This window comes from Bos javanicus, chromosome 11 (genome assembly GCF_032452875.1).
Source record: "Bos javanicus breed banteng chromosome 11, ARS-OSU_banteng_1.0, whole genome shotgun sequence".
Taxonomy (NCBI): domain Eukaryota; kingdom Metazoa; phylum Chordata; class Mammalia; order Artiodactyla; family Bovidae; genus Bos; species Bos javanicus.
Window position 1 is genome coordinate 37,001,141 of NC_083878.1, and position 25,044 is coordinate 37,026,184.

The window sequence follows — 25,044 nt, forward strand, 5'->3', positions numbered from 1 at the left end:
TTCATACTGGAGTGAGTTGCCATTTCCTCCTCCAGAGGATCTTTCCAACCCAGGGATCGAATCTGCATCTCCTGCATTGTGGGCAGATTCTTCGCCACTGAGCCCCCTAGGAAGTCCAAAGATGCAAATAATTTCTGTTTAATAGGGCAGATAAGCACAAAGATTACAGTTCATTGTCATGTTGGACATTAACCTGTTTTGTGTCTAACTTGGCAATCTATTTTTAATTAAATTAGAGCTATGTGTGTGTACACATAGCTCTAATGCTCTTTGAGCCAGTTTTAACATCTTAATGTTCCCTCAATAAATAAAATCTTTGACATGTATTCATATGATATTTGACTGAGAGATACGGTTTTACCCTTTTATATTGTAACATACTAACTAATTCAGACAGGCCTGCCCCATTTACTGAGGAACTCTGAAACTCAAAAGTGATTTCAACTTGCCCAGAGTTAGGAGCAGAATTTGGTTTTCTCAAATTCCAGTCCTGTAGTTTTTGTTCTATCTTTTGCCTTTGTGCAAATGATTTATGAAGATAGGACAATAACAATGAAGAATATAAGGCCTCCTCTCTCAGGCTTTAGCAGCTCCCAGGCTATCTTCACAGCCATCACTCAATCAAAGAGGAATGTGAGAAACACCATGTGAAGCTGCTTTCAAATGTTCCACTTTTCTAAATGATTTTCAAACTTGTAGAGGAAAAGAACACTCTTTAACAAGACAGCAATGGTCGAGCAAAGGGATAAGGTGGGAAATCTGATATTTCACTAAACTGGTGAGTGGAAAATCAAAACTATTCTATGCAACATAAAGGTAATCTATATTGATTAGGTGGAGGGAGACTGAGTTGAATCTATCTTGGAATTTAAGCAGACTCAGCATCTCTGAATATTTTATATTCTCTTTTCTCGGCATGAAAGGAAAGTAAGCTCTCAGAATTAGAGGGTAATTGAGAACGATCCCTGTGCCACTGGACTGAACGTGCTGTAATGCCCTCAACCCGGAAAGTAACCAAACCTAGCATGTTGCTCAGAGACCAGAGGCCCAGGCCTTTCTGGAAGGCAGAAGCACAAGCAGGGGAGAGCATGGAGCCAGGGTTAATTTAGATGAAGCAGTGCCTGAATCAAGTAAGAGGAACTACCTGTACATGTACTACAACTGTGGGTTTATTAAAACTACATAAATGAAGAGGGGTTTTGGTATTTTAAAAATTTCACCGACACTGCATTTTGGTACAGATGGCCCCTCATTTGTGCAATTCTTTTGTCTTCAAATTTCCCTGGACTTCCTCCTATCTCTCTAGCTGTTCCTTCTCAGTCTCCTGATTGTTTGCCCCTAATTCCTCAGTGTCTATTCACACAAGAGTCATTCATTCCTTGGCCCTATCTTTTCACCCCTACCTGATTTAAAAGTCATTCATAGACTAAGGCTTCCCAACAGCCTCAACCTCTTGCCTGAACTTAGAACTAATATATCCAGTTGCATATGTGAAATCTCCATCAGATGCCAATGATCAACTTAAAATGAGTATGTTCAGGACAGAGTTCTGATTTTCACACCACACCCCTGTCCCCTAGAGAACAAATTTCAGGTTAGGGCCTTTGCATAGGCTCTTCCCTGGGCCTGGAACGGACTTCTCACAATCATTCATGGAACACTCATTCAGATCTTGTCCAAACATCACTTCCTTCAGGGAGCTGCCTCTGAGCCTCCATCTGAAGCAGCTCTCCCTTCCCCAGCACAGATCATTCCAGCAGTCTTGGAGATGACCTGGAAACTGCTCCATAACCTCAGATTTATCACCATATGGACATCTGTTACTTAAGTGTTGACTTGTGACCCCTGCCCCCAAGTTCTGCCCCCACCTCAACAGAAAATGAGCCTCTGCGAGGTGGGACTCATATGTCCTAGTCACTGCTATTCTATCAACACCTAGGAACTCAATAAATTGTTACTGTATGCATACACACATGCAAAAAATGCACTTCTAGAGATCTGTTTTTCCGGAAAACTGGAGCGTAATTATCACAAAAAGCATGCATGATGACTGAGAAGGAAGAAGATACCAGTACAGTTATGACCTTGAATTTCTAAATTGATTCAGAGTTAGTAAATGCCATTGGGGTGATGAGGAGAGCAGAGGATGTGTGTGGGGGTAGGGGGAAGGGAGGAGGGGGGAGCAAACAGAACACAAGGAAGTGAATTGTTCAATTTCCAGACTCTGAGATTCCAATAATTCCTAAAGGCCCAGAAAACTAAGAGACTGACATAATCATTTTATTTATTTTGCCAAGTAAAATGATTAAGGGGAAACGTTATCATCTACTGTCACCACCACTGTCATAAAATAAAGGACATTTAATTTCCAAAGAGTAGAAAAGATGTAAATTTCACATTTTTTTCAAGCTGAATAAACTTGGTTTCATGTAAACTTTCTATATTGACTATTTCTCTCATTGCTCTATGGTCCTTTGGAAAGGTCACCACGGACACTGTGGGGAAACACTGATTTAAATGACTGGTTAAGATCAATAAGGAATCACTGGGAAGTTTCCCAAGTCTGTACTTGTCGACATGTCTCTGGCTAAGTAAAGCTCTCTGATAAATATTCTCTACTAGGGCATTGTAATGTGCATGTGTCCTCAGAAACTTGGCATTGAAATGTTACTTAGAATTTTTCTCATACCTTAACCAATGATAGGGGCAGGCATGCGAAAAAAAAAAAGGAAAGTATCTGAAATAAATAAATGAATATGTGAGTGTGCTTGCATGGGTGTGTGAGTGTGCATGTGTGTATAAAGAAGTTGGTGGTGGATCAATAGTGGTAATACGTAAAAAAGATCAGCAGATCTACTTAAATTAATAACCAAGACATCTCAGATCATAGTTCCATTACATAAAATACAAAATAGAATTTCTTTCATTTTACTGTAACTTGTTTTTAAAATAAATATTTTTTCAAAAGAGTAAGATTAAAAGGAGCACATAACAGAGACAAGCAAAATATATATATATATATATATATATATATTTATCTCAAGGGTTCTTCACATTTACTGCTGAACCAATTCTCCAGGAATAAAAAACTCATATGAGAAGGAGAATATATTTTGAAAATGGAAATATGAATAATTTCCTCAGGTGATTTAGTTTATATGAAAAGAGAAAAAGCTGATTGCAGAGAATATGCAGGACACAAATGACAGTGAACAGAAACAAACTGGAAGGGGAGGAGGAGAGAAAGATCTGGGGCGAGGAGGCATCGGCCAAGCCCGTGCAGGAAAGAAGCAGGGGTGGCTGGGACCAGTGTCACAGCGCACGAGATGCCACTTTAAGAAATGAATTATTCAGGCTCAGGGGAGCACTGGGTGACTGTAGCCAAACAAATAAGCAAATAACAATAAGGACTACGTGTTCTGGTTACTTCACTGACCTACGGCTCCTGGAGGGCAGTAAGCAGGGACTAGGTGTCTGGCTATCTAGATACATAACAACAATAACAGAAAATAATAAGAGGAATAACGGCTCCGATATGTAACTCCAGCTCTGCAGGAGCAGCCGCATAATCCACTCAAGTCAAGAAGTAAGAAAACTCAATTAGCAGCTGTCTCGCCGCCCCCTCGGATGCGGGAAAGGAGGAGAATTTTCTCCCACACACTCTCTAAGCCGTAGGGGTGTCTTCTGAGCTGAACAGCAGTCAGGAAATGAGGCTATTCAGTAAGTTGATACTGTGAACCACACGTCCCCCGAAGAGCTTAAGCGGAAAATAATACCAGAAGATAGATTGGAACGCCCAAGAACAAACACCAAAGCAATTCTTTAGTTCTAGTATAAATTGTATTTTAAATAAACATTGTACTACTACATTTGTGACTTAGAAGCAAATTCAAAATCTTACCTTTTGACGTAACAAGGAGGCAAGCCTTTTACTGCTGTTCGGGACAAACAGTTGGTACCAAGTTTCTTGGAGCAGAGACCTTCCGCCCTGGGTGCTCCCCCTGGAAACAGCGTGAAAACAAAATGGCTCCTAGACCTTCTGGTTTCCCTTGGTTACCGCAGTCAGTGCGCTTCGTGGGCTTCAATACTGCGTACTGTCCGTGACATTGGGTTGGCCAAGAGGTTCATTTGGATCTTAAGGGGAAAAACCCGAATGACCCTTTTGGCCAACCCAATATATTCCCAAGCCGAAGACAACAGACCCAAAGACCCTGACCTATTTGAATTTTAGTAAAAAGGTTTCAGAGATTTCTATCATTTGTTCCAAAATTCATCTCAGCTGAACTCAGGTTAGTCTTTCACTCACCTGGAGAGTCTCTGTGACCAGCGAGGGAAGACAGGAGAGAGAAGGAGTCAGGAGACCTGGATTTGGTCTGCCTGGACCAGCAAGCAAGGCTAGTGGTGGTGGTCAGGCCTTGTCACTTACTTTCACTGTACTTTCCGTTCCTTGGCTGGGTAATTAGGGTATTGAGATCTCTCTCTCTCTCTCTGTCTTTTTTGTGTACACTGTGGCATGCGTGCCAGATCTTAGTTCCCAGATGAGGAATCAAACCCCTGCCTGAAGCATTGGGAGTCTTAACCCCTGCACCACCAGGGAAGTCCCTTGGTGATCTTTAAGATTCTTTCTAGTTCCAAAATGATATGATTTGATGTTTGTAACTGTGTGATTGGACACAAAGTTTGAACAGGTCTGTTGCCCAAGAATAAATTGGCAATATCACTCAGTTATTTGAAATGACCAGGATAACTAGATTTAAAAAAAAAAAAAAAAAAAAGCTTGGTCGATTATTTCAGTAACACTGACATGACCATGGCTTCCCTGGTGGCTCAGAAGGTAAAGTGTCTGCCTGCAGTACAGACATGACCATGAAGCAGTCCTTTTGATTGCTTCTTTTTGTTGTGCTTAGTCGCTCAGTCATGTCCAACTCTTGATGACCCCATGGACTGCAGCCTGCCAGGCTCCTCTGTCCATGGGGATTCTCCATGCTAGAGTACTAGAGTGGGTTGCCATGCCCTCCTCCAGGGGATCTTCCCAACCCAGGGGTCGAACCCAGGTCTCCTGCATTGCAGGTGGATTCTTTACTGTCTGAGCCACCCAGGAAGCCCATTTGATTGCTTACTACTACTACTACTACTACTACTAAGTCACTTCAGTTGTGTCCGACTCTGTGTGACCCCACAGACAGCAGCCCACCAGGCTCCGCCGTCCCTGGGATTCTCCAGGCAAGAACACTGGAGTGGGTTGCCATTGCCTTCTCCAATGCATGAAAGTGAAAAGTGAAAGTGAAGTCACTCAGTCATGTCCAACTCTTCGAGACCCCATGGACTGCAGCCTACCAGGCTCCTCTGTCCATGGGATTTTCCAGGCAAGAGTACTGGAGTGGGTTGCCATTGCCTTCTCTGTTTGATTGCTTAAGATAGCTTAAAAAAAAAAAAAAAAAGAACAGCAATCCATTGATCTCCATCACATAATCTGATCTTGTTCATGGATATCTTGAGACACGAGTCCCACATGGTTATTTTGTAAACTCTCCCCTAGAGCACAGCGTTTCTGCTGCATCCTGGATGCTTCTTCTTGCTCTGTTTTCCAACGCCTCTTTGTCTGCCCACTCCCTACATATTACTTTCTTAGCGCTCCTTCTCAGAACTTTTCCTCTCTTGTTGTATTTGCCTTCTTTGGATGATTTCACCCTCAACCCACAATAGTGTGTGGTAAATGTTAACAAGCAGCTCTTCCAGGAGGATAAAAAAAAAGCCCAGATTTGTAGTGGTTGCTGATTTCTGTAGCGTACATGCGTTCTCTCTCCACCGTTGATTCCGTTCAGTTCAGTTCAGTTCAGTCACTCAGTCATGTCGGACTCTTTGTGACCCCATGAATCGAAGCATGCCAGGCCTCCCAAGCTACCAATCATTGTGGAGCTGGGAACTGATGCACAAAGTCAGCCCTTCCCGTCTGTATGAGTCCGCTCCAACACACCACTGCACCACCAGTGCTAACTACCACCTACAGGCTCAAACCTCTCTCTTTTGTGTTGGTACCAAACTCAAATCTACTTGAATGTCATATCTTTTTAACATCATCAAAGGCAAAATGGACACACAATCTTCCTGTAAAACTTTTCCCATATTCCATGTTTCTTATGGTTTGTGCTCAGTCACTCAGTCATGTCCAACTCTTTGTGACCCCATGGACTGTAGCCCACCAGGCTCCTCTGTCCATGGAATTCTCCCAGCAAGAATACTGGAGTGGGTTGCCATGCCCTTCTCCAGGGCATCTTCCCAACCTAGGGATCAAACCCAGGTCTCCTGCACTGCAGGCAGATTCTTTACCATCTGAGCCATCAGGGAAGCTCTTCCTATGGTAACTGTGATTAAGAATGATTTCCCAAGCCTATGGGAAATATGCTAGCCTTAAGCTCTTGTGTGAATGCATCTTTTGAGCAATAATAGAATACAACCACAGGCTGGTGGGTAGATATGGAGTTTCCCTCAGGAGAGAATGGATGTTTTTTTCTCCATCATCCTGTGAACTGGCTTTTCTTAGGACAAGAAATAGGAACAGGGGAAATACTTTGAACTGGAAGAGGAAACAAAGCTATAGGACTTAAGATCAACTGAGTCTGAACCTCAGATACAGAGAAGTCCAGAGTCATTTCACTAGCACCAGCAGAGTAACTGGTGCTGTGACATGGAGGCAGTGAATGTTAACATCAAGTCTCTTAGCTAGCAGTAACGTGGAGGCTGGAAATGCAAAACAAACAAACAAACAAAGAAGAGGAGGAGGAATGGTGGGGAGGTGGGGGTTGGGGGGCAACTTGTGGAAAGTTGAGGCAGACTGCCAGACTGAGGCAGCAAATGTGGACATAGTTAGTCCCTGGAGGGCACATCCCATTTCCTTGGCTGGAATGGGGGTCCACAGGCAGCCATACTCATAAGTCATCTGATCCTGAAGTCCTGATCTCTGAAGGGCATGAATAGTAGCAGCAGCAATGAAGCAGTAAGATTAGAAGGTTAGAGGGGAAGAACCCAAGAGACTTGCTCTGTGACTCAACTGAGAGGCGCTTAAAGACACAGTCAGAAATAACAAACAAGGCCCTCTGACAGGAGCTGGTTTCTAGCAAGTGGTTTCAGGGCAGGCACTCTGCTATAGGGGTTTAGCTAGACTAAGGAAAAAATCACTTTCCACAGGCTAGTGGGGCCAGCGTATTCTTTCAGGATTACGTTTATTTTTATCTAAATCAGACCATTTACCCCAATGCCTAAGCCTCAAAACTAGGTATCATTCTGCATCGTATCTAACCCACCACGGATAATCAGTCACACAGTGCTGGCAGTGCCATCACCATTTTCTTGAATCCATCCTTGTGCCCACAGTCATTCCTTCATTCAGGCCTTCAACCTTTCTCACACGGATTTCTCTGAAAGCCTCCCAACTAGCTTCCCCGATTTCTATCTTGCTTCTTCCAATCAGGCCATCTACCACATTGCTACAGAGAGATCTTCAAACAAAAACCAGTTCAAGTCACTCCTTTGCTAAAAATCCTTCAGCATAAAATCCAGACACCTTGGATTGGTGTGTGGGATCCTTGATAGTCTTTCTCAGCTCCGGTCATCCTCCCCTCTCCTCTCTTTCACACAGAGTCAGCTAGGTAGGAGAGAACTTTGGACCTTTGCCCTATCTTCTTTTTTTTTTTTATCGTAATAATATGGTTTTAAACTTTCATGCCTTTTATTGTTGGTGGGAGTACACACTGGTGTAGCCACTATGAAGAATAGTATACAGATTCTCAAAAATTTAAACATAGAACCACCATGTGCTAAGTCGCTTCAGTCATGTCCAACTCTTCACAACACAGTGGACAGTAACCCACCAGGCTCCTCTGTCCATGGAGTTCTCTAGGCAAGGATACTGGAGTGGGTTGCCATGCCCTCCTCCAAGGGATCTTCCATATGACCCAGTATCTCACTTCTGGATATTTATCCAAAGAATACAAAGCACTCATTTGAAAAGATATATGCACACCTATGTTCATTGCCACATTTACAATAGCTAAGATATAGAAGCAACCTGGGTGCCCATCAGTGGATGAATGGATAAAGAAGATATGGTGTGTGTATATATATATACATATATATGTATATGTATGCCATAAAAAGATGAAATCTTGCCATTTGCAACAACATGGATGCACCTTGAGAATATTATGCTAAGTGAAATAAGTCAGACAGAGAAAGACAAATTCTGTAGGATTTCGTTCACATGAAATATAAAAAACAAACAAAACAAAAACAAACCCATAGAAACAGTGAACAGAGTAGTGGTCATCAGAGGGAAAGGGGTGGTGAGCAGGAGGGTAAAATGGGTAAAGGCAATCAACTGTATAGTGACAGACAGAAACTAAATATTCGGTGGTGAGCATGCTGTAGAGTATACAGTAGAAATACTGTGTTGTACACATGAAACTTATAAACCAATGTTATCTCAGTTTTTAGAAATGAAAAACTGTGGGCAAAACTCTCATGCCTTTCTTCTACTATATTGGGTTGGCCAAAAAAATTGATCAGATTTTTCCATAAGATGTTATGGAAAACTTGATAGAATTTTTTGGCCAACTCAATACCACTCTCTTCTGGTTTTCCTCTTACGTCTCTGGTTGTTTCTTCTCACTTTCTTCCTCCTCTACTGCTGCTGCTGCTGCTAAGTCACTTCAGTCATGTCTGACTCTGTGTGACCCCATAGACGGCAGCCCACCAGGCTCCCCCACCCCTGGGATTCTCCAGGCAAGAACACTGGAGTGGGTGCCATTTCCTTCTCCAATGCATGAAAGTGAAAAGTGAAAGGGAAGTCGCTCAGTCCTCCTCTACAGATGCCTTAAATATTGATTTTCCCCAGGGTTCTTTCCTCAGTTCTCTTTTCTCTCATCCTGGAAAAAGAAACTCATTTCTGGGGCATCTGCTTTCATCGAATGCTGAATACTGTTGAATCTTTCCCTTCAGATGAAACTTGACCTCTCAACACCTCTACACTGTGTTTCTTAGGTATAGTAAACTCTAAACATCTATTTCTGCTTTATTGACTATGTGAAAGCCTTTGACTGTGTGGATCACAATAAACTGGAAAATTCTGAAAGAGATGGGAATACCAGACCACCTGATCTGCCTCTTCAGAAATTTGTATGCAGGTCAGGAAGCAACAGTTAGAACTGGACATGGAACAACAGACTGGTTCCAAATAGGAAAAGGAGTACGTCAAGGCTGTATATTGTTACCCTGTTTATTTAACTTCTATGCAGAGTACATCATGAGAAATGCTGGGCTGGAAGAAGCACAAGCTGGAATCAAGATTGCCGGGAGAAACATCAATAACCTCAATATGCAGATGACACCACCCTTATGGCAGAAAGTGAAGAGGAACTCAAAAGCCTCTTGATGAAAGTGAAAGTGGAGAGAGAGAGAGTTGGCTTAAAGCTCAACATTCAGAAAACGAAGATCATGGCATCTGGTCCCATCACTTCATGGGAAATAAATGGAGGAACAGTGGAAACAGTGTCAGACTTTATTTTTCTGGGCTCCAAAATCACTGCAGATGGTGACTGCAGCCAAGAAATTAAAAAACGCTTACTCCTTGGAAGGAAAGTTATGACCAACCTAGATAGCATATTCAAAAGCAGAGACATTACTTTGCCAACAAAGGTTCGTCTAGCCAAGGCTATGGTTTTTCCTGTGGTCATGTATGAATGTGAGAGTTGGACTGTGAAGAAGGCTGAGCACCGAAGAATTGATGCTTTTGAACTGTGGTGTTGGAGAAGACTCTTGAGAGTCCCTTGGACTGCAAGGAGATCCAACCAGTCCATTCTGAAGGCGATCAGCCCTGGGATTTCTTTGGAAGGAATGATGCTAAAGCTGAAACTCTAGTACTTTGGCCACCTCATGTGAAGAGTTGACTCATTGGAAAAGACTCTGATGCTGGGAGGGATTGGGGGCAAGAGGAGAAGGGGACGACAGAGGATGAGATGGCTGGATGGTATCACTGACTCGATGGATGTGAGTCTGAGTGAACTCTGGGAGTTGGTGATGGACAGGGAGGCCTGGCGTGCTGCGATTCATGGGGTCACAAAGAGTCGGACACGACTGAGCGACTGATCTGATCTGATCTGATGTGTCTCAAACAGAGTTCTTTGACCTTCACGTGGGCTTGCCCTCCTATATCCTCTCTCCCAGTTTATATCTGTTTGGAAGTCATATCAGTTATTTACTGTTGCCTGACAAATCACTCCCAAACAATGGCTTAATTCAATAGTCATCAGTAGTCATTTATTATTGTTCATAAGTCTATGGGTCAGCTGGGCATTTCTGCTGACTGGAACCAGACTCAGCTGATCCTGGCTGGGCTCTGTTGTGTCTGGAGGCTTGGGTGGGACAACTGGACTAACTTGGGCCCTCATGCTCTCTCACCCTCCACCAAGTTAGCCTCAGTTTATTCACGTGGCAGACGGGCAGAGTTCCAAGAGAGAAAGCAAAACTATTCAAGGCTTCTGGAAGCCTAAGACAGGAATGAACACACCATTACCTTCATTGTATTCTATTGACCGAAGTCACAAAGCCAGTCCAAGCGCAAGGGATGGAGCACATCAGCTCTTGATGGCAGAAACTGCAAAGTCAAATTACAAGTGATGTAGAAATGTAGAGCGATATAGAAGTGCAGTAGTTTTTCATTCTACCACAGAAGTAATCCTAGATACCTCCATAATGATAATGTGCTACTACTGCTGGTGGTATGGTGGCGATGATGACGATGGCAGTAAAGTTTCCTGATGCCTAGTGCCTACCTTGCTCTGAGTTAATGTCAAGGAAAATACAAATCCTGCATTGTGTTAGAGGATATTTATTAAAATCATCTTTCATTTTATTTATGAGAAAATCTCAACTTTATGATACAATATAGAATATGTGTACATTTAGTCAACTTATTTCATAAGGATCAAATCAAAACAAAATACTTGTCACTTAGTAGTACCTTTGATTTACTAGTCCCCTTGTCCTGGACTGTTCTAACTATAGCTTTAAAGACTTTCTGAATATTTTCTCCCAAATTTTTTATCAACTAAATATGGGCAAAGAAAACTGAAAGATGTAATCTTATCATCTTCAATAAAGTACATGTTCATATTCTCTAAAATACTGCATTTAGAATATGATACAATATTTATACATATTCCACAGTTGCATGTATTCACAAAGAAAATGATAGAAAATAAGTGCTGAGACTTTTTAAAACTGTTCTCAGTCTTGCAAATATAATAATAATAAACAAATACATTTTAATGATAAATAAATTGTATCCTCTGGTTTTAACTTTAATTTTGTTGTTGTTATTCAGTCACTCATTCCTGTCTGACTCTTTGCAACCCCATGAACTGCAGCATGCCAGGCTTCCCTATCTATCACCAACTCCCAGAGCTTGCTCAAACTCATGTCCATTGACTCAGTGATGCCATCCAACCATCTCATCCTTTGCCATCCCTTTCTTCTCCTACCTTTGATCTTTCCAAGCATTAGGGTCTTTTTAAATGAGTCAGATCTTTGCATCAGGTGGCCAAAGTATTGGAGCTTCAGCATCAATTCTTTCAATGAATATTCAGGACTGATTTCCTTTAGGATTGACTGGTTTGATCTTGCAGTCCAAGGGACTCTCAAGAGTCTTCTCCAACACCACAGTTCAAAAGCATCAATTCATTAGCATTCATCCTTCTTTATGGTCCAACTCTCATATCCGTACAGACTACTGGAAAAACCATAGTTTTGACTATATAGACCCTTGCTGGCAAAGTGATGTCTCTACGTTTTAATATGATGTCTAGGTTGGTCATAGCTTTTCTTCCAAGGAGCAAGCGTCTTTTAATTTCATGGCTGCAGTCACTATCTGCAGTGATTTTGGAGCCCAAGAAAATAAAATCTGTTACTGTTTCCCCATTTATTTGCCATGAAGTGATGGGACCGGATGCCATGATCTTAGTTTTTTGAGTGTTGAGTTTTAATTAAGGCTAAATCAAATATATTTGGGGTTTTTGTGTGCATGCTAAGTTGCTTTAGTCATGTCTGACTTTTTGCAACCCTATGATCTGTAGCCCACAAGGCTCCTCTGTCCATGGCATTCTCCAGGCAAGAATACTGAAGTGGGTTGCCTTGCGCTCCTCCAGAGGATCTTTCTGACCCAGGGATCAAACCCGAGTCTCTTAGGTCTCCTGCATTGGCAGGTGGATTCTTTACCACTAACGCCACCTGGGAAACCCATTTGGGATTTATATGAACTTTTTTCCAAATAGGTACTTTTTATTAGCTCATTTAGTTCTCATAATAATTCTAAAAGGAAGTTATTGTTTTTATTAATTCCTTAATTTATAGTTGAGGTAATAGAAGTTTAGTATGATAAAATATGTAGCTCAAGGTCACACAGCTAGGAAATGATGTGTCTGGATTCATGTAGTCTGACTTCAGCTCCACTCTTAGACAAAACGCTATATTTTTATAGTGTTATTGTTTTTATAGACAATAGCTATATTGGCAATTCTCTTTCCTTATTCCCCATTGATCTGCCAATTTGATCTCTTTCTCATTTATTGACACAACCCCTCCTATCCTATCCGCTGGTTCTAAGTTTGTTCAGGCTTTCTTAAACTCTTGCCGAGATTATTCCTGTAGCATTCTGATTAGTTTCCATATTTCTAGTACTGCAACTAAAGTACAAATCTGATAACTTCCCTCCCCTATTTAAAAAACTTTGAGGAGTAACATATAAATTAAAACTCGAATGTGATGCCACTATTCTATTAGCCAACTTGGCTTTCCATAACAAGATACCACAGATTGGGTGGCTTAAACAACATATGCTTGTTTCCTCCCAGTTTTGAAGGTTGGAAGTTCAAGATCAAGGTTCCAGCAGTGTTTGTTTCTAATGAGGACTCTCCTCCTGGCTTGCAGTCAGCTGCCTTCTCACTGTGTCTTCACATGGCGTTTCGTGTGTGTGTGTGTGTGTGTGTGTGTCTGTGCCTGTGTGTGTGCAGAGAGAGAGAGGTGTCTGGAGTCTTTTTCTCTTCTTTTATGGACACCAGTCCTATTATATATTAGGGCCCCTCTCTTATGACTCAGTTTAGTCATAATTACCTTTATAATGGTTCTAATTTCAAATACAGCCACAATGGGGGATTAGGGCTTCAATATATGAATTTGAGGGTGAGGCAAAATTCAGCCCATAACAATTACACACACATGCACACGCACACAATAGCTAAAATGAAAAGGACAATATCAATTGTTGGAAACTGGAACAGCTGGTACTGTCATACACGGCTGCTGGGGTTTTAAATTAGTCCAACCACTTTGTAAAGCCAGAAGAATCCAATTAAGCTGGATATCTACTCAGCTTGTGACCCAGAGATTCCACTCCTGGGTATTTTATCCAGTGGAAATGAGTACATATACTCACCAAAAGACATGGACAAGAATGTTCACAGCAGCACTGTTCGTAATAGTCTAAAACTGGAAAGTACTCAAATGTTGAAACATAATAGAAATGATAAAATTATGGCAAATTTATAAAATGAGGTGTTGTTCAACCATGAGACTGAATGAACCACATCTCTATAGAATGGAACAGGTGGTTCTCAGAAACATCATGCTGGCTGGTAGGAAACACATGCGTATGTGCTTAGTCGCTCAGTCATGTCAATCTCTTTGTGACCCCAGGGACTGTAGCCCACTAGGGTCCTCTGTCCATGGGATTCTCCAGGCAAGAATACTGGAGTGGGTTGCTATTCTCTTCTCCAGGAGATCTTCCCAACCCATGGATCAAACCCAAGTTTTCTGCATTGCAGGCAGATTCTTCACTATCTGAGCCACCAGGGAAGCCCAGAAGACAACATATTTTACAATTTCTTTTAAGTAATGTTCAAAGACAGGCAAAACAAATCTCTCATGTTAGAAGTCAGGCCAGTAGCCCCCCTTCAAGAGGGAAATAGTGACTGGAAGGGAACAAGAAGGGCTTCAGGGGTTCTGGTTACATTATGACCTAGTTTCTGACTACAAAACTGTGTTGAAGTTGTAAAAATTCATCCATCTGAGCATTTGTCATATGTGCGTGTTCCTGCACATATTTTATACTTCGATAAAAATTTTTTGAAAAAAGAAATATTCTGAAGATTCCATTTCAACCCAGAATAAATTTACAATACTTTGTGTCTATGCTCAGTCATGCCCAATGCTTGCAACCCCATGGACTGTATGTAGCCCATCAAACTCCTCTGTCCATGGAATTTTCCAAGCAAGAATACTGGAGTGGGTTGCCATTTCCTACTCTAGGGGATCTTCCCAACCCAGGGATCAAACCCACGTCTCTTGTGTCCCCTGTGCCATCTGGGAAGCCTGGCCTAAAGTCCTTTGTGACCTGGTCCCAGGCCAACCTCGCCAGCCCTATCTATTCTACTCCGGGCCTAAATTCCAGCCTAAATAAGCCATCATCAATACACACAAGGCATGATGCTCTCCCTCTTTCACACTCTCCCCCTGCCTTCATACTCTCCTCACTTCGTTTATTGGTTAACTCCTTTCTCAACTTTCAAAGTCAGCTCAGACCTCATTCTCCACTCAGAGGCTTTTCCTCACTCCACTCAACCCACGCTGAGTTAGGAGCCCCTGCTCTGTCCTCGTTCAGCGTTCTATGTACGTACACCCTTACTACATGGCACTGTCATTTATTGTTTATGCATCTGTTTTCACTGCTGGACTGTGAGTGTGATGAGACCAAGGACTGTGTCCTTTATCTCTGCATTTGCAGCATCTAATAGTGTCCAGCACATAGCAAATACCCAGTGAACAGCAAATGACTTCATAAAAAGATTAATGAAATTCCCCTTGCATCTTCATTTGGGCACAGAATTTTTCTTCAGTCATTCTAACAAAAAAAAAAAAGAGAAAGAAAGAAAGAAAAACTAGTTTGGTATAGATTACACCTTGCCCAAAATTTCATTCACAACGACTTCTTTGTTCCCTTTGAACATTCATGTCAGGGAAACGAAACACACGTTTCTTAAAACATATAATAGTAATATTGCTCATTCCCTAAAGACTGTCCAACTGTACAAAATGATTGCATTCCTCTGGAATATGGGTGAAGTGTTAATGTTCTTGGTTGGCTTGAAACTCAAGAAATTCCTCTGACATCTAGATTGGCCATGTTGCTTGGTGGATCTGCCAAAAATTCCTCAGATAACGCAGTCTGGGATTTATGGACTGAGAGGTTTATAATATTTTAGAGTGTAGAACAGGCTATTGTTTTATGTATTAGACAAGTCAAGCAAATGCAGAGAAAGCTGTGATTGGGCTGGGGGCCCAAAAAGCGAACCTGGTTGACAACAGTCATTTTCTGTGCAAGTTTAAAACAGACTTAAACCAAGCAAAATGCCAAGCAGTGATTATATTGATTCATAACAGTGCGCCTTTTTACTTTCAAGCTTGGGTGACAGATTCGGCTTCATAAGTCTCCATAATCAAAAGCCAGAAAAGGCATTAGTGATGACAGGTGGGATGATGGAGAAATTGCCATGACGACGATTTGTGGTGAATAAAGGTACACAAAGTGCAACAACAAGCACAGGTGGGAACCCAACTGCTTGTCATCCAAAAATGTTACGGCAAAGGTAAAGAGGTAGGAGTCGAACTATTTTAATAAATGTACAATCTGGGTAGTGAACCTCGGCCTACCCTTAGGTCATTTACCCACCCGCTCTTCGCAAGGACTTCTCACCCTCTCCACCCCAAGGATCCCCCTAAAGGCTGATGTGTACTATCCCTTACTCTATACATCCTCTTGAGCTACCAGCTGATAGGACCAGACATGGTCACTTGGCTCAGGCTGGACCAATAAGATGCTCTGGATTTGGAACTGAGCTGCAGTTAAACCAGGGCTCCAAGCCAGAGGATGTGCAGAACCGTGCGCCCTGCTATTTGGAGTGTGAGGTAGTGGGGAAGCAGAAAAAGTGGTTTGCAGAGAGAAGGGAGAGATACAATAAACTATCATGGCGGGAGAGTGGTTGGCAAGAAGAAAGATCAGTTCCTGACACCTTTCCTATTTCTTTTTCCAAGCCTCTGGAAAGATCTGATATATCCCCTGTGCAAGTCCAGCCTGCTCTTTTCGACAAAATACCACGTTTTGTTCATGCTGCTGTGGGTGGATTTCTGAGGTTCCAGGACTAGGACACAAGCATTGGTATTTGGGTAGGTCTGTCTTCACTCCCCCAGTGCTTTCAGAAAAGGAGAGATGGTGTGAATGAGCCTAGATCCACAGCCACTGCTGGCTGGAGTTTTAGCTCTGAGCGCTGGGGCTTCCAAACTGCTGGTTTGTCGGGGTGTTACTGTGGTTCTTTAAAAAAAGGAGCAAGGCATTATGAATGTTGACATTTGAGCATCAACAATACAAGATTGAGCCTGTGGAAAATTTTAATTAAGATAACTGACACAGGAAATTGTATTTATGTATGGAGACTAAATTTAGAAGCCTGGACAGATTGACAGGATCCTTCCTAGATCCATGTAAACAGCCTATGCCAGGTGCCAGGAAGTAACTTCCTTAGAGGGACTGGCTAGGCCAGCAGGCCCATTGGCTGTCCTAAAATCTGAAGAAAGAGAAAGGACTTTCTCTAGCAAATTATATTTTCAGAAGTCTTATCTTCCAGAGTAAGAGAGAATGGACAGTTTTTGAAAGAACCATTTTCTAGGCGGTGCCTATTCTTTCTAGGCTTGGTGTCCATAAACAAGGAAAGGGTGTGGTCAGGATTTGGATTTGCTCTGGGTGATGTTTATGCAACCCGGCCAGCTGCCAGACAGGACCCAGTGGAAAAGGGGAAACGTGAGTGCGGGTGAGGGGAAATCTCTGTGCTTCCTACTCTTAGGGTTCCCTGCTTCTCACAGCATTCCTCTTCAGCTTCCAGTTACAAATTGGTCTCAGAGGCAGAGGGGAGACATTAATGGTGGTTGAGTAGGGTAAAGACATTGGAACTGGGCAGACGTGTTTGGAGCCCTTGTCAGCTTAAAAATAGTCTTAACCTAAAGGTTGAGAGTTATGTTTTATTCTGTCGGAGTTTTTAGGACTTCAAGCCTGGGAGACAATATTGCCAGTAACCCTGAGAGAACGAGGAGGGTGTCAGGTTATATAGAAGTTTGCAACAAACGGCAAGAAATTTGAACATCGGAAGAATTTTTGTGAATTAAAGAAAACCAGATATCTCAAGTTAAGGAATTTAGCACTTAACTAAGATCATGTCATCCGGTCCCATCACTTCGTAGCAAATAGATGGGAAAACAATGGAAACCATGACAGACTTTATTTTCTTGGGCTCTAAAATCACTGCAGATGGTGACTGCAGCCATGAAATTAAAAGACACTTGCTCCTTGGAAGAAAAGCTAGGACTAACCTGGACAACATATTAAAAAGCAGAGACATTACTTTGCCAACAAAGATCCATCTAGTTAAAGCTATGGTTTTTCCAGTAGTCAATGTTTGGATGTGAGACTTAGACTATAAAGAAAACTGAGCACTGAAGAATTGATGCTTTTGAACTGTGGTGTTGGAAAAGACTCTTGAGAGTCCCTTGGGCTACAAGGAGATACAACTAGTCCATCCTAAAGGAAATCAGTCCTGAATATTCATTGGAAGGACTGATGCTGAAGCTGAAGCTCCAATACTTTGGCCACCTGATGAGAAGAGCTGACTCGTTAGAAAAGACCCTGATGCTGGGAAAGATTGAAGGCAGGAGGAGAAGGGGACGAAGAAGATGAGATGGTTGGATGGCATCACGGACTCAATGGACATGGGTTTGAATAAACTCTGAAAGTTGGTGATGGACAGAGAGGCCTGGCGTGCTGAAGTCTTTGGGGTGGCAAACAGTCAGACATGACTGAGCAACTGAACTAAACTGATGTGTGGGAAGATGCAAGAGTCTGGGCTCACTGAAAGCATTCCTTTCATATGCATCTCCACTATCTGGGGTCAGTATCCTGCAGTTTTTCCTCAGTGCTCACTATAGGGAGTGGCTGCAACCTGATGGCTGCTGGATAACAGGTATTATTCTCCTTCCCAGCTGCCCTTAGGGCTCAGAAATTCACATTTGGAGGGCCAAAATGGATGATGACTGTGACAGCCTTGTTTACTGATATGGCAGGAAATACTCCATTTCTCACTCTGGTACTATGACCAATGCTACTGTCAGATCCAGACAAGCAGGTCCTCTTCTCTGGGCCATGAGCTCTAGAGGGCTCCACTGCAGCCCTTCTCAAGGTGTGCTTCATCTCATAGAGTGAAGGACAAAATGCAGGTCAAAAAATATGCCCCCCAGAGCCGATATCCCCGGCTCTAGACCTTAATAAACACCAGAATTCCCTGCCAGTAGCCATGAGCCTGCTTCCAGGACCTGGGCAGGCTCCTTCCAGGTGTGTCCTCCCTAAGGGTCATATCACCTAGATTTCAGGATGCCTTAGGGGCAGCTGTTTGTAGAGTATGGACAGGAGTAGGTCATGGATGCTGGAGAATCTGTATGTGAGTTTCAGCGGTGAGAAGAGAAGGGCACTAGGCCAAGGACTGAAATCTAACTCTCTGCACCACCTCTTCTGGATCAAACCAAGAAGTCTGAAAACTAAATCTGAATCTGATCTTTCCAGATTGTTTCAGAGACTTATTTTTCAAAGCAAGAGAAGAGAACACATTTTATTTAATTTTAGACAAATGAGTCCCCAATTGTACTTTTGCTACAATCCTCCAAATGTTAGGGGTGGGCTCTGCCACCACTTCAACACTGTATGATCTTTAATCAGTTACTTGCCTCTGAGCCTCCACTTCCTTCTCTGCAAAATAAAGGCAGTATTAGTAATAGTTACTCTGAGAATTTAAAATGTAGTTAGTTTAATTATTATTATATTCCCTTTGCAAGTTATTTACTCTCTCTCTGTGCCTCAGTTTTCTCATCTGCCAGGTGGGACGGTACTATTCCTACCTGTCTTATAGGTGTTTATCAGTTGATGCGTACCAAAGTCTTGGAACAGTGTCTGGTACATAGTAAATGCTATGTAAATGTTAGCTGTTACTGTTATTATTATCCACTGCCCATGACGGGATTAAAGGAAACAGCATATGCCGTTTGTAGGTCATAGTGAAACACGCCTCTGGCACAGTTTTTAGTTACTTTGAGACTTGCCTCATACTCCAGACTCATCCTGTGATTTCAAAATCCCTACCAGACTTAGGAAGCATGAAGCCTGTTCTTGCCTCCAACTGGGACTGTTACTTTGGCCAAGTGTAATCTGATGAATACAAACTGAGTCCTGTCCTGGGATAACCCTTCTTTTTCTCTGTGAAGGGCTTTGAGATCCACTCAAAAAGGTGCAAAATAAATCTTAAGTCTCTGGGCAGAGACACGGTGGTGGCAGTGAGTGAAGAATGGGGTGGGACATTGACCCCTCTCCTGAAATCCACAGATTACCATTCCTCGCTATGGACGAGTTTCTTCAGCCCTTGTTTTGGCAGGCACTCAGGGCTAGGCTGTCTTTGGGAATTAACTTAAAATATTAGTTTTGTAAATATCTAGAGAGGGGTAATCTTCCTGAGGAGGAGACTTGATTGTATAGGAAGAAGCTATAAGCTAGAGTAAGCTACAAAAGTGTCTCCCACCTGCAAGTCCCATTTCTTACTCCTACACAACACTGCTGCTGTGAAGTAGCAGCTCTTTCTTTTGCTCAAGACCCAGGCAGCTCACTCTGCTTTAGCTTTGTGAAGGATCATCGACCCAAGAGGCAGCTCAGACACTGGTGCTCTGCATGGGAATGAAACTTACAAGGGGTACCGGGAGGAGCCCAAATGTTCATTGCAGGCAGGTTCTTCCTATATCCTTGAGCTCTGTGTACACTTATCTCAGCAACATGCTATTCTTTATTCATATTAAGAGATGAGTAACTCAGAACAGCATACAGTATTATACCTATTTCAAGTATTTTCATTTTAGAAAGACTTAGGAATGCCCTAAGCCAAAGAAATAAGGAGATTTCAGACAGCAGTTAGCAGTTAGAGAGGGTTATTATCACATTAGTGGTCCTGGGGAACCACAGGCCTATTCCAAAGTCCTTCTCATCTCAGGATCCATTTATTCAGTCTTGATGCTTCTTTATTTTAACTTTCAGGTATTATATTAGGGATCACTCCACAATATCACTGACATCACTGTGGTTAGGGGGCAGTATTACAACTATTCCCCAGGGCCTATAAGCTGTGACCAGTGGCCATGGTTTCCAGCAAGATCTTTGCTTTGAACTTCGCTTCACATTAGGTCAACAACTTTGAGCTCTATGGACAGTCATGGAATGGTGCCTAGACCACCTTTGATTGTGTTGGATGGTTCTGACCACATACATGCACTGCTACATCATAGGAATGGGATTATTTGAATAGCTTGGAAAATGTTAGAGAGAGGTAAAGCATTGCCAATGGAAGTACCTGATTTCATTGGCTTGAGCAGTGTATTTAAGATCCAATTTGAAGCTGGATGTAAATATGTAAGTTGATTTGCATGCTATGCTGAATGAGTCCAGCAATAAATTATAAGCATCTTTGTGACATTTCTTAAAGGAAGTAGTTGCTATGTATGACTAGTAACCACTTTTTCAAGAGTTAAACATCTGAGCTATTTAAATTGCTCCACAAAGTATGAAAAGCATATTAAGTCATCATGGCACAATCACTCAAATCACAAGGATGAGGAGTGCAGTCGATTTTGGGTTTTTTGTGTTTTTTTCTCCTTCTTTTAACTGGTGAGGTGATAGGAGAACATTGAATCTGATTGTCAAAATTCAGTCTCAAAATCTCTGACAATTAAAAGTTTTTAAGAGATAAAGATCCCCCAAAGAGTACTAGCTAGGATGGATGTCCTTGTGCCACAATCACAACAACATGTATTTGATTGTTGACTGCTGTATACCACAGAGTGTGTGTAAGGCCAGGGTGTGGGGAGACCATTGTACGAGTGTGTCGTGGGTGTGTCTGTGAAGCAGCAGGATTATTTTTCTCAATATTCTGTTTATGAAGCCTAATTTGTTGAACAGCTGTTGAGAAGTCCGACCATTGCTTCTCGGCCTTTTGGCTAAGATCAAGTGTGAGAAGTCCGACCAAAGGATATGATCATTAGCATGTTTCATCCATAAGACCTAATTAGAGTAAATTTAACAATAGTACTATAAGCTATATATTATACCAGCTCTTTTCTGTAAAAAAAAAAAAAACAAAAACACAGAGATATTGCTAGTTTGTTTCCCATGAAGGAAAAGTTTTTATTCCATCCTGAATGTACCTTTGTTTATTTGTAAAGCAATTTCCTTTTTTTTCTTATCAAAATATTTCAGCTGTAGCTTAAACTGAGAAGGTATTGGAGGCTCTATCCCAACAGAGTCAGATGAATGTGTTTAATTACAGCCCTGAAGCTATGTTAGCAAGTAGAGCACTTAAAAAAAAATTAAAGGGAAAATATTTTTATTTCAGTGTCTCCCGTGGGGAAAAAGGCAGATGGGAAGAATAGCAGTGTTGAGACAAAATTAATATGTCCATATTATATAACAACCGAAAAGGCTGCTGTGTAACATTTCCATATTTCCTTCTACAAATAATGTGCATTTTTTTCTTTGAATATGTGTTTAGGCTTGAGTGGACAGAGTCAAGCCTTAAAGGCATAGGCTAGATAATTGACTTCTGTCCCTTTAAAGAGATTTTACTGTCTCGGCCCAGTGCCATTATGTGTTGATTTCATGGTTTATCACTCAGAAAGTATGTTTGTTTCCTTATTTCCTATTCCTTGGCTGTATGTATTTATTTCTCTGTTTCCTATTTTGTGGCTGTATTGGGGGTGGGGGTGGTTTTCTTACTTTTGCCCTCATGAACCTCCTCAGTTCAGTTCAGTTGTTCAGTCGTGTCCGACTCTTTGCCACCCCATGAACTGCCTACATATGTGAAATCAAATTCTGAAGTAACATATTCTAACTCCCTCTAGATGACATACGAAAATATTTTACTGTTGGAGACTGAATGTATTTCTGATTGCTGACAAATCCAGCTCTGAGATATCCAAAGTTGGAGATTTTCCCCTTTCTGTTTCTTTCTATAAAGGAGTCAATAGTATTAAACAAGAAAGAATTGCATTACTTTTAGGGCAGAAAAGGGCAGGCAGCACTTAGGAGAGGTAAGAGTGAATCACGTGTCCTAAATGGAGCTGGCGGCCATGTGCCTAGTGCATCCAGTTAACTAACCTTTAATTTGTGTACTGGGCACAGAGCCAGCACCTCCAGTGGACCGGGAGAGATGATTAGGGAGAACATTGTGAAAACTGCTGACCATAATTCACTATCCCAAATATAGGCATCTCTGAAGCTAACAATCTTATTCACAGGAAATGCAATGACATGATCCAAATTGTGAGAAAAGGATTCCAACTTGATTGGGATAGGAAAGACAAAATGAAAGCAACAAAATTTTGGTCCACATGTCCTTTCTGTTTGGAAAGATTTCTAAAGATTAATCTTAGGCCTACGGTGCACCTAACAGCAAGATCTGCAGGCTGCTATAATGCCACCCCAGAACCAAACCCAGCAGAAAATTAAATGGACAGAGTCTACCTTCTGAAGATGCTGTCTTTTTCTTTTTTTTTCTTTTCTAGAGGGTGCTCATCTTATCAGAGCTTTCTGAGACCTTCCATAGTGATGGTTTCCAAACTATGCCCAGCCATTGCAGGGGGGTGGGGGGAAGGGGGAAAGAGGGGATTTGTCCATCTGTGGACATTGGATTCAATTCCTTGCATCCTATTTCCAGCTTCAGAGCAATTTCTGCTTCTACCTTATAACCCACCACAGCACGATTTTAAAGAATCTAAAGTCGTTTATTTTTTTGACAGAAACTGACCACAGAGAAAACATTACCCACTTTCAATTATACATATAATATATGTATGTGTATAAATACATAGTGAAAAGTGAAAATATTAGTCACTCAGTCATGTCCAATTCTTTGTGACCCCACAGACTTAGGTCATCAGGCTCCTCTGTCCATGGGATTCTTCAGGCAAGAATACTGGAGTGAGTTACCATTCCCTTCTTCAGATGAATACATAACATTTATTTTATTCACACTAGAGATTTAAATCAAATGGCTGTTCAGGCTCTTTTCCCTATGTGGAGAGTTCACAGAGAAGGATCTAAACATGGTGTCTTCCTAAGTTAGGCATATTCTTTGGAGCACATTTCATAGGATGTTACTGAAGTATTCTAATTATCTGGACAAAATAATTATTTATACATACAGAAAACAAATGGTTAATTTCCTTGGTATAAAAATGAGTCTTAGACATCAATAAGTAAAAAAAACAGTTCGGTAGGGAAATAGGCAAAGGATATATACAGATCGTTCAGGGAAAGGAACAAAAACAGGAAATAAGCATGTAAAAATATTTACTCAACTTCGCTCATAGTTTAAAAATTCAAATGGTGATGAGATAGCAATTTTTACTTCCCATTAGCAAAGATTAAAAAGAGTAGTAATACCAGGATAAGATGTGAGGAAACCATCACTCTCATGCATTGTTGGTGAAAGTATTGATTGGGGTACTGTTTGTGTGGTGGCAAGTTTGCAATATCAAAGTTGACCCAGAAATTTTACTCTTAGGAAGGTAACCAGAAACACTCACATAAGTACACAAATATACATGAATGATGATTGCAGCATAGTTCCTTATAGCCAGAAGCTAGAAACAAACCCTAAAAAAAAAAAAAATGAGGTATACGTAGAACACAGAAAGTATTCTAAGATATGGCAACCAGTAAAAGGAGAAAGTTACAAAAATGACATAGAAATGGTTCCATTTTTGTTATATCCAAAGGAAAGAAATCTAATGGCATATGTACTAAAATATAAATACTGGTTATTTCTAGGAGTGGCATTTTGTAGCACCTTCCATTTCTCCTTATGTATTTCTATAATATTTGATCTCATCTAAAAGGTAAAATAAAAAAGTTTTTAAAATAACAGTATGAACATCACTGAAGTCATTTTTCTGCCAAATATTAAATCTGAATCTCAACTTGAGGAGACAATCCCGTAAATTCAGATTATGTAATATTCTACAAGACATCCAGGCCAGACTCCTCAAATTTATCAGTGTTTTGAAAAATAGGAAGAAACTGTTTCTAGATTAAGAATAAAGAGAACTAATAACCAAGTGCAGTTTGTGATCTTTGATTGGATCCTGCATGCATAAAATATATTATAAAAGACCTTTCAGGACACAATTGCTGTGGTGAATCCAAGTGAAAGAATAGGATTTCTAGAATTATATTTTGGGAAATATTAGTATAGGAGATGCCCCTTTAACTGAAATGTATTGGTGGCCTGTAAATGCCAGATGGTCCCATGGATATATTATCTTGCAAGAGAGGAAGATACTTCCTATTGGAGCTAAAACTTTAATTATTACTATTACTTCCAAGGGATACCAATAGATTCAATTCCAGAATATATTAACTGGTTTACAGATTTCCAATTAGTGCCTACATGCCAGCTAGGATTTGTTCAGTGGTAAAGAATCTGTCTGCTAATGCAGGAGCTGCAGGAGACGCAGGTTTGATCCCTGAGTCTGGAAGACCTCCTGTAGGAGGAAATGGCAACCCACTCCAGTTTTCTTGCTGGGATAATCCCATGGACAGAGGAGCCTGGCAGGTTACAGTCCATGGGGTTGGAAAGTTGAACACTACTGAGATCGAACACTTGGGGAATTTCAGAGCTAGAAGGTGTCTTTCAGATGACATGGCCAACTTTCATGGTTTTTAAGGATGGAAAAAAGGGACCCATTTGGGCTATGAGGTACCCATACTCAGAAGGAAAACTGGTTTTGGAAATCTTGCCGTAATTGAGTACACTTAAATAAAACCCTGTAGAATTATTGAACTCTTGCTGAAACATCAACAAG

General features: G+C 41.4%; 1 long non-coding RNA gene across 1 annotated transcript in view; it reads right to left on the minus strand.

Annotated features, from left to right (window-relative positions):
- LOC133257015 (uncharacterized) overlaps window positions 1–4,137 on the minus strand; it is a 135,023-nt gene extending 130,886 nt beyond the window's left edge. Inside the window, exon 1 of the long non-coding RNA XR_009739370.1 lies at window positions 3,902–4,137. This is a non-coding gene — a long non-coding RNA (uncharacterized LOC133257015). The remainder of the gene's footprint in view (window positions 1–3,901) is intronic.
- Window positions 4,138–25,044: the final 20,907 nt, after the last annotated feature.